Below are 8,956 nucleotides of genomic sequence, written 5' to 3'. Positions count from 1 at the left end.
AGGTGGTCTCCCTACCTACTCCTGGATGGAGAGCTAATCCACAGGTGACCTCTTCTCCCTAGGAAGAGCCACAGAAGGTGGTGAAGCCTGGGGGACCCCAGCACCAAAGTCAACCATCTCAGACAGTAAGACAGATAAGACTTCCGTTGAGAATCTAAAGTGCATTGCACCCTTACTTGTGCTTCCAAAAAAAAAATAAATAAAAGAGTAATTGACCTGGTTTTAACTTCTGCTGGAAGATTCAGGAACATTGTTTGGGACAGAACGTCCACATTGTAATGAAGAGTAGAGAATGCAAACCTTTGTTGAGTGCATAGTCGGTGCTGGAGCTCTTGTTCACCAAGTTCCACATAGCTCTGAGACAGTTTGAATAGTATCTCCTTCACAGAGATGAGGCCCAGAGCTGTGTAGATGCTTGACGTGGTCTCAAGCAGAAAGGTTCATCTCTTCCTCTCCTCTATGTTGTCTCCAGAAGGACTTTTAGTTCTAATTTGCAGGCCTCTGGCTGACAGGACTCTTACATGAGCTCTATGGGTCAACCTCACTAGGGGTGGCAAGACACACTGAGGATAGCTGCATGCCTCCCTCTCTGGCCTGCACTGGTCTGAGGAAGTATCTACTATAACACCCATCTGCTTTTCAATCTTGCTTTGTGGTCCTGTGACCTTTGTACTTGTACTAGGTTCCTTCTTTAATCACCCTCTCCTTTGGCTCCACCACTCCCCTCAAATCCACCATCTTCTTCTGATATTCTTGAGATCTCTGTCCAGTGGAACATCCCTCTCTGCCACCCCAGTGGCTGATGCAGGGCAGCCTTCATATCCAGTAATCCCATGGCTCCAATATGGTCCCTAAGCAACCTGGAGAGCTTGGTGTGATTTTATCATTCCCATTTCACAGATGAAGATGTGGTGACAGAAGTAGGTACTCGACAAGGGTTGGTTCTTTCTATGGCCTTTCATTTTTCAACAGCCTAAATTCATAGATTAAATCAGTTGTGTTCAAATGGAGCCAGTGGAGAGTAGCTGTTCTCATCTGGGACATCTGCAAGTGTCCAACTCACTCTGAAACTCCAGCCCAGCAAACTGATCACCCAGGCTGGTTTTTCATTCTAAGACTTCTCACCCTCAGCTCTCTCCCTACCCAATGCCAGACCCTATCTCAAGCAGCCTGTCTGCAAAGAGACCATGCAGAGTGTTCTACAGGAGACCAACGTGAGCCAGGCAGCTCCAGGCTTCACTCCTTCCTCATGGTGACTCCTCCTGAGTAATAGTCTAAGGACAGGCAATGGCAGTGTTTGAGGTGTATGAGCAGGTGACAGTGTGCTGTATGGAAAGCCTCCATCTGCCCAGGTATGTAGCCTATCACTCCAGAGTGATTGCCACAGTGATTGGTTGTGAGGCCAGGTCTAGTTCCCACTCCTGTTATTATTACTATTGTCATTATTGCACTAACAACACTTCCATGAAGTAGATATTATCCATTCCAACTTATAGCTAAAAAGACTGAAGCTCTGAGAGTCAAAACCTGTCTAAGATCACAAAGTTCAAGCCAGATTTTACACTAGGGCTGCTGGGCTCAGTTCATATGTTCTTTCCATGATAGATGTCAGGGTGAACAATTGGTTTAGGAGAGGAAAGTTGTTCTTGGAATGACTTGTAAAATGTAGACAGCAAAAAATGAAAGTCTTGCAAACACTATCCAAAGCCTTGTATTCTGCAGACACTGGGTGAGGCACATTCACACACGGTCTCAGTTGTTGCTCCCATCAACCTTGTGAGGAAGGGAGAATTCACCTCTCTCCCAGACATGAAATGGCGATTCTTTCAAATGCAGTGATTTTTTTCTAAAAGTCTCACAGGTGACAGGTGATGATGCCTTAGGAATGGAAGCCAAGACTTTGAGATTCCAGACTCAGTGTTCAGTCCTCCCTTGAGACTATAGTTAGAAAGGGTGAGAAAGAGGCAGGAACCAGGGACAAGCTGCAGTCTCTGTTTTGCAGAGACCTGGAGCCTTTACCACAGCACCCGTGGCAAATCAGGGCCAGGTCTTGAAGCAGAGAACTTACTGCATGCTCTAAGCATTTTACATATAGCAACACCTTTAATTCTCACAGCTATTATGAAATAGTTACTATTGTAGTATCATTTTACTGGCAGGAAATAGAAAAAGGTTAAATACCTTGCCCAAGATCACACAACTAGTATGTGAACCGAGAGAGAAATGGGAAATTGTGCTACCTATACAGGTACCTGAGGGGTACAGTAGGTCTTGTAAGCCCAGGACCTGAATGGAAGTTCTAGGGAGGTCCTAGATGAAGAAGCAGAATATTAAGTGAGGGGATATCTGGAGTTTTACTCGAATGTTCTGGAAGAGCAGGAACAGGTACAATAATCCTTTTAAAATTATTATTAAGAACACTGAGGCTTAGCAAAATATAGTAATATTTTTGAAGTTACACAGCCAGAAAATGATTCAGCCTGAGTCTGTCTGTGGTGCTCTCTGCACCACTCCACACTGTGTTGCTAAAGCCACACACCCACTTCCAACAGTCTCTTCTCCAAGCCATAACCTGAGGTCCACCGGGAGGCTCAAGTCTCCTTCCCTTCCTCTGCATCCTTCCTGTCTTCTATTCAGGTCCTGGGAGAGCTTGAGAGAGAAATGAATTAGACAAAGACTCTGCTGAAGGAACTCCCAGACTAGTACAGGAATGGACCCAGTAATTGCAACAGAGGGCATGGAAAACAAAAAAATATACACAAGGAACAGGAGGATTGACTGATATGTTGTGATTGTTAACTTTATGTGTCAACCTGACTGGGACAATGGGTGCCCAGATTAAATGTCATTTCTGAGTGTGTCTGTGAAGGTGCTTCCAGATAAGATTAGCATTTGCATCAGTGGACTTGGGAAAGGAAGGTGCCCTCCCCAATGCAGGTGGGCATCATCTAATTTGTTGAAGGCCTGAATTAAACAAAAGGTGGAGGGAGGGAGAATTTGTCCTCTTCCCGTATGCTTGCTTGAGATGGAACTTAGTCTTTTAGACTGGGACTTACGTCGCAAGTTCCTCTGGTTCTTAGGTCACTGGACTTAAACTAGAACTACACCACAGGCTCTGTTGGGACTCCAGCTTGCAGGGAACAGATTGTGGGACAGCAGCCCCCATAATTGCTTGAACCAATTCCTCATCTATCTATCTATCTATCTATCTATCTATCTATCTATCTATCTATCTATCCATCTATCTATCTTTCTATCATCTACCTATAATCTATCTCCTATTGGCTCTACTTCTCTTGAGAACCCTAATACAGTAACTAAAAGCGTCCTGGGAGGCTTCCTAAAGGAGGTGACAGCTAAGCTGAGTTCCAAAGGATGTGAAGAGTCTGTCAGGCATGTGGATGAAGATGCCTTGGTGCTTTCTTTGCAACACACATGACTTACTTCCTGCATCTGGGCTTTTTCCCCTCATTCATCATTCCTGCCACATTTACTTTCTAAAAAGGATTTGGGGTAGAGTCTAAATTTTTATAAAATGACACATATGATAACAATAGGACCATTCAGTGAGGAAAAAAGAGTAAGGGTTTTATGATAAAATGGAAAGAGAGAATGGGCCATAAACCTAAAGTTAGAATAGTTACTGCAGTTGAATACAAGATTTGGCTCTATGTTTTCCAGTGGGTAAAAAGATAGCATTGTTGTACCTACTGTAACCTGGTGACAAAGGTCCCATCCAGTATCACCAGTACAGTCCATGGCCACTCACCCTCTCTCTAGTAACCCTTGGTTTGTTCACATACCTATGGCTCCCTTGTGTGTTTGGTTGGTGCTATAGTTTGGATTTGAATGCCTTCCTAAGGTTCATATGTTGGAGGCTTGGTCCCCAGCCTGTGTGCACTATTGGGAGATAGTGGAAACTTTAGAAGATGGGGTCTACTGGAAGGAAGTTAGGTCATTTATGGGAGCACCCTTGAAGGGGATATTAGGACTCTGGCCCCTCCTCTTCCTTTCATTTCCTGGCCACCACTGACATTTACTTCCTGCCATATTGTGCAGCTTCACCACAGGCCCAAAGGCAATGGGTCCAAGTGACCATGGATGAAACCAAGAACCAAGATAAATATTTCATCCTTGTAAATTGATTATTTCAAGTGGATCCAACAGTTCTGGAGCACCTGCTATGTGCCACTCCTTCGCAACCACCCCAGTCCATGACATGAGCAGAGGAGAAACTGAGCGTCAAAGGGGTAAGGTGAAACATCAGCCAGTCAGCCCAGGGTCCCACATATTCTGACCCTAGCATAGCCTCCTCGCCAGTTTGGTGGGGAGAGATCTGAGGGTGAGATGTCTCAGAACAAGGAGGCAGGCTGGGTGATCAGTTTGCCAAGCTGGAGTCTCAGAGCTAGTCGGATACCTGCAGATGTTCCGGGTGGGAACAGCTGCTGACTACCTTGGCATGGACTGAGCATAGCTGACTTAAGTTTTTACTTTAGACTGTGGAAAAGCCAAAGTTTATAGAAAGAACCCGCCCAGGCTGGGGCATGACTCAAGTGGTAGAGTGCCTGCCTAGCAAGCATGAAGCCCTGAGTTCAAAACCCAGTACTACCAAAAAAAATAGTTTAGAAAGAACCAGCCCTTGTCTTGGCCTTCTCTGCACCAGGAACCACATCTTCATCTGTGAAATGGGAATAATAATAAAATCACACCAAGTCCTCAGGGTTGCTCTGAAATCAAGTGAGAGCCATGAGGTCACTGCACAGGGAGGTTGTGCTTCATCAGCCCTTGAGAAATATTACTGTTGTTATCTTTTTTGTTATTGTGAAGTAGGTATTGCCAAAGCTGCCTCACTGCTAAGGAAGATGGCTCAGGGATGTGACACACCCAAGGCTACTGTTTTAGAGCCAGGATTCTAGCCCAGGCCTATTTGACTCTATTCCTGTGCTCTCTCCACATTAAGGGAAAGAGGCCAGGAGACAAAATGATGGCTGAGGACAAGCATACAGAAGGTAGCCAGGCCTAGGGTAAGTGTTTATAATGTTAGGTTCTTTGGCTGGGTGAGGGGCCTTTGAATGACAGCAGCAGAGAGAAACTTGGACACATGTGGAGCCTGGGTCTTGGAGCTGAGATTGTGGTCCTTGTGCTGGGCAGGATCAGGATGCACTTAGCACCAGAACAGTAGAGAAGGGGCTGCAAAGCAGGTGGGGCTGGACCCAGGTCTCAGAGCTTCAGGCAGAGTCAGGTCCATGAAGAAGTCATTGCTCTGCATTTGGATGATAAGAGCCCGGGAAGGGTAAGATGACAGCACTGACATGGACCATGTTTATGGCTTGGCTTCGTTCAGTCTAACTCAAGTATTAAATTGCAGTGATTAAAAAGTAGGAGTTAAAGGTATGAACAAAGCGTGTTAAACACTCAGGGGAGAAGATGGCATGCCCCAGTCCTGCTACCATCTTAGCCACACTGGCCCAGGCAGTCTGTGCCACCCTTTTTTTGACATCATCCATGTGTTCAGGCAGCAACCAGGTGAGGAAAAAGTGGTGTAAACATTGATTTTGGAAAGGGAAACCCTGGCTTAGATCCTGGCTCTGTGACTTGGGAAAAGTGATACTTGGTCTCTGAGTTTCTGCTGCCCCTTCTAAAATATTGTCAGACTCTCAAGGTCAATTAAGGGTTGAGTGAGAAAGATGGAATCACTCAACACAGAAGCTGCACTTAGTGAGTGCTATATAAATACTAGTATCTTTGCCATTGTCTTAGTCCATCTGGGTTAACGTAACAAAATGTCATAGACCTGATAGCTTGTTCTAGAGACTGAGAAGTCCAAGATCAAGGTGTTTGCAGACTCAGTATCTAGTGAGGGCTTCATCCTCTGACAACCCACCTCCCACAGGTCCTACTTCCTAATCCTCCCCATCACCATAGGGCTGAGGATTTCAACACAGGAATTTGGGGGAATTAGACATTCATTGCTGCCATTATTATTATCATTCTCACAACAGCACTGTGAAGTTCTTGCTCAGTTTCCCCATCTGCAAAATGAGAATAGTGCTGCCGACTGCAGAGCATGCAGTCAGGATTAAGTGAGAGCATGCCTAGCATGTGCCTGGTGCAGAGAAGGCCTTTTCCTCTCTGCTCTTGTTGGCTACCTCTGTTGGGCTGCTTGCCTCCATTACTGAATTCATTGGAGCCACAGCTCCTCTGCCAGGATTCCTCAGCCTCTAAGGTTCTGGGCCCCAGAGCTGAGCAGAGGATGAGGGCAAGACCAAGCTGTAAGTCTGGGAGAAATACAGTTCCACAGAGCTTATTCCTCTTCCATCACATTATCTCCTTTCATTGTTATACCCACTCTGAGGGGGAAAGGTTAAGATGTTTTACCTCTACTTTGCAGATGGGGAAACTGTGGTAAGTGACCAGTTCCAGGTCATATTGTGGATCCTTGATGGGGCTGGTACTTGCTGACTCCTTCCATAGCTGCTTAACATCCAGTGTTGAGGCAGTGGCTGCCACGGGCAGCAGCCAACTTGAATACTATGGTGGGCTTCTGATGGCTTCTTGCAGACAGAGGGTCACTGACTTGGGAAAGTCTGCTACATCTATGGCATCCATGGGGGGCCAAGAGCTGCAGCAGGAAGAGCCAACCTTTTCCTAGAAAGTTCACACCTCTCTAATGCCTCCTCTTACAATCATGAGTGGCTCTTGAGAGTCCTAAACAACTTCAATATTTTGCAAGGATGCCTTGGAGTTCTGTACACCTTGGAGATGATCTGCTGCAATCCCTTCACCCACTGGACTGAGCCCTACAGGGTATAGGTGTAAGTCACTCTAGACAAGAACATTGCAGCCCAATGCTGGGAAGCATCATTGTTGTCAAGATGGTCTGGAGTTAGGACCATCCAGAGGAGAGGAGAAGGAAAGGGCAGGAGAGGGCAGGACACTCAGGCTGCAGGGACAGGCCAGTTCTTATTTTGCCAACATTGTTGTCAAGTCCTCCACACCGTCTTTTCCCTTCAACCACCCTGGGAAGTTGATGAGACACAAAACTCAGAGACATCCAAATCAAGTAGTTTAGTGAAGGAGGCAGAATTCAAATCCAGTCCTGCCTGTCTCCAAATCCTACACCAGTTCTCACAGCTCTGCTACTGGGTTCAAGAACATCCCCTCCAAATTTAGACCTTTCCCAGAACCTCACCATGTGACCCTTATTTGAAAATATGATCTTTGTAGATGTAATTAGCTAAGTTAAGATGAGGACATACTGGAATAAGGTGGACCCCAAATCCAATATGGCTGGCATCATTATAGGAAGAGGAGAGTCAGAAACAGTCACAGGAAATGGTCGTGTGAAGACACAAAGACACAGACACCATGTTAGTTAATCACTTTTTTGGGGGATGGTACTGGAGTTTGAACTCAGGGTCTCACGTTGGCTAGGCAGGTGCCCTACAACTTGAGCCACTCCACCAGTCCCAGACACCATGTCAATTAAGGTGATGTGTCTACAAGGCAAGAGACTTGGAACATTGCCAGCAGCCACCAGCAGCTGGAAGAGGCAAAGGATTTTTCAGTAGTCTTCAGAGGGAGTATGGCCCTGGCAACACCTTGATTTCAGACTTCCAGCCTGCACAGCTGTGAGATAATAAATTCTTGTTGTTTTAAGTCACTCAGCTTGTGGTACTTTGTTACAACAACCTTGACAAATGAGTACACCTCCTTCCTGTGATACAGAAGAGGAGTGACTTAAAAACATTGGGGATCCCAGGGGTGCTACTGCTAAAATGTAGACTTTCAGGGCATACTCAAGGCAGAGGAGAAGGATGAAGAGAACATGCATTGTTTGACATTTACTTCATTTTGGGCTCTGTGCCAGCCATCTCACATACAGGATCTCTATCATTCCCCAGTTAAATGTAGCCATTTCCATTTCACAAATGATGAAACTGAGGCTCAGAGATTTGCCCCAAAGCTTATTTTCCCCCTGCCCCTAGATACCGTACAAGGAATAAACCAGATCCCAGGGGGGTAGGTTACTCACTTCCCTACTCTGAGCCTCTCTTTCCTCATCCAGAAAGTGGGAATAACTATCTCTCAGGTTGTTGTAAGGATGAAATGACTTCATACCTTCATTTGCCATGCATTTACTGAAGGGCTCCTTTATTCCAGCCCCTCCTCTGGGCCCTGGACACACAGCAGTGAAGAGGGTGGCCCAAGTTCTTGCTCCCAAGGAGCCAGATTCTTGGTCAGGTGCTCAGCAGGACCCAGCACTTACTAAGTGCGTGATGGAACTTGTGGGGGTAAGAACATAGGATTAAATGGAATGGTGTGTGGACTGACTTGGCCTGTGAGATGAACTCCCTCTGGCTCTGGTTCTTTGTTGCTGTTGGTGGTGGCACAGCCCCCTGGCCAAGGAAGGCACAAGGTCCTTTGGACCCTAACCTCATGTTCTTGGCCACCCAACAGTGACTGTTCCCAGCTGCCTCCCCAAAGTCAGCACAACTCTGTGCCCCAGGCATAGTCTGTGGAAGCAACCAAAGGGGCTTTGGTTCTCCATGCTGTACTGTCCCCTCTGCCATGCCTCCCCAGCTCAGCCCCACCTACTTCCAGACACTATCCCTGCCTGGGCCAGGCCTGAGCCTGCCCTGGAGTTGCTCCCAGCTGTCCTGATATCCCCTCTGGCTTCTGCAGACACTCCCTCCGTCTGCCCCTGGAGGCCTCCTCCTGGCACTAGCCCCTCCCCCACTTCCAGAGACATCCCCAGACAACACACCCATGCTCTTCTTTTTCCCTGACAACTGTGGCACCAAATGTCAACCAGACTCTGCTCCACAAAGAAGGGTGGGGTTCTTGATAACTGTATGGTTTAGGAGTGGGTCCTCTCAAGCCCCCAGAAGTGGCCAGGAATGCTTGGATCATTGGAGGTTCCTCCCAGACCTCTGCTTCTCTGAGCCTGTGGAGG

The sequence above is a fragment of the Castor canadensis genome, chromosome 7 (genome assembly GCF_047511655.1).
Source record: "Castor canadensis chromosome 7, mCasCan1.hap1v2, whole genome shotgun sequence".
NCBI classification, from domain to species: Eukaryota; Metazoa; Chordata; class Mammalia; order Rodentia; family Castoridae; genus Castor; species Castor canadensis.
The sequence above is the reverse complement of the archived record's forward strand: the minus strand, read 5'-3'. Positions refer to the sequence as shown.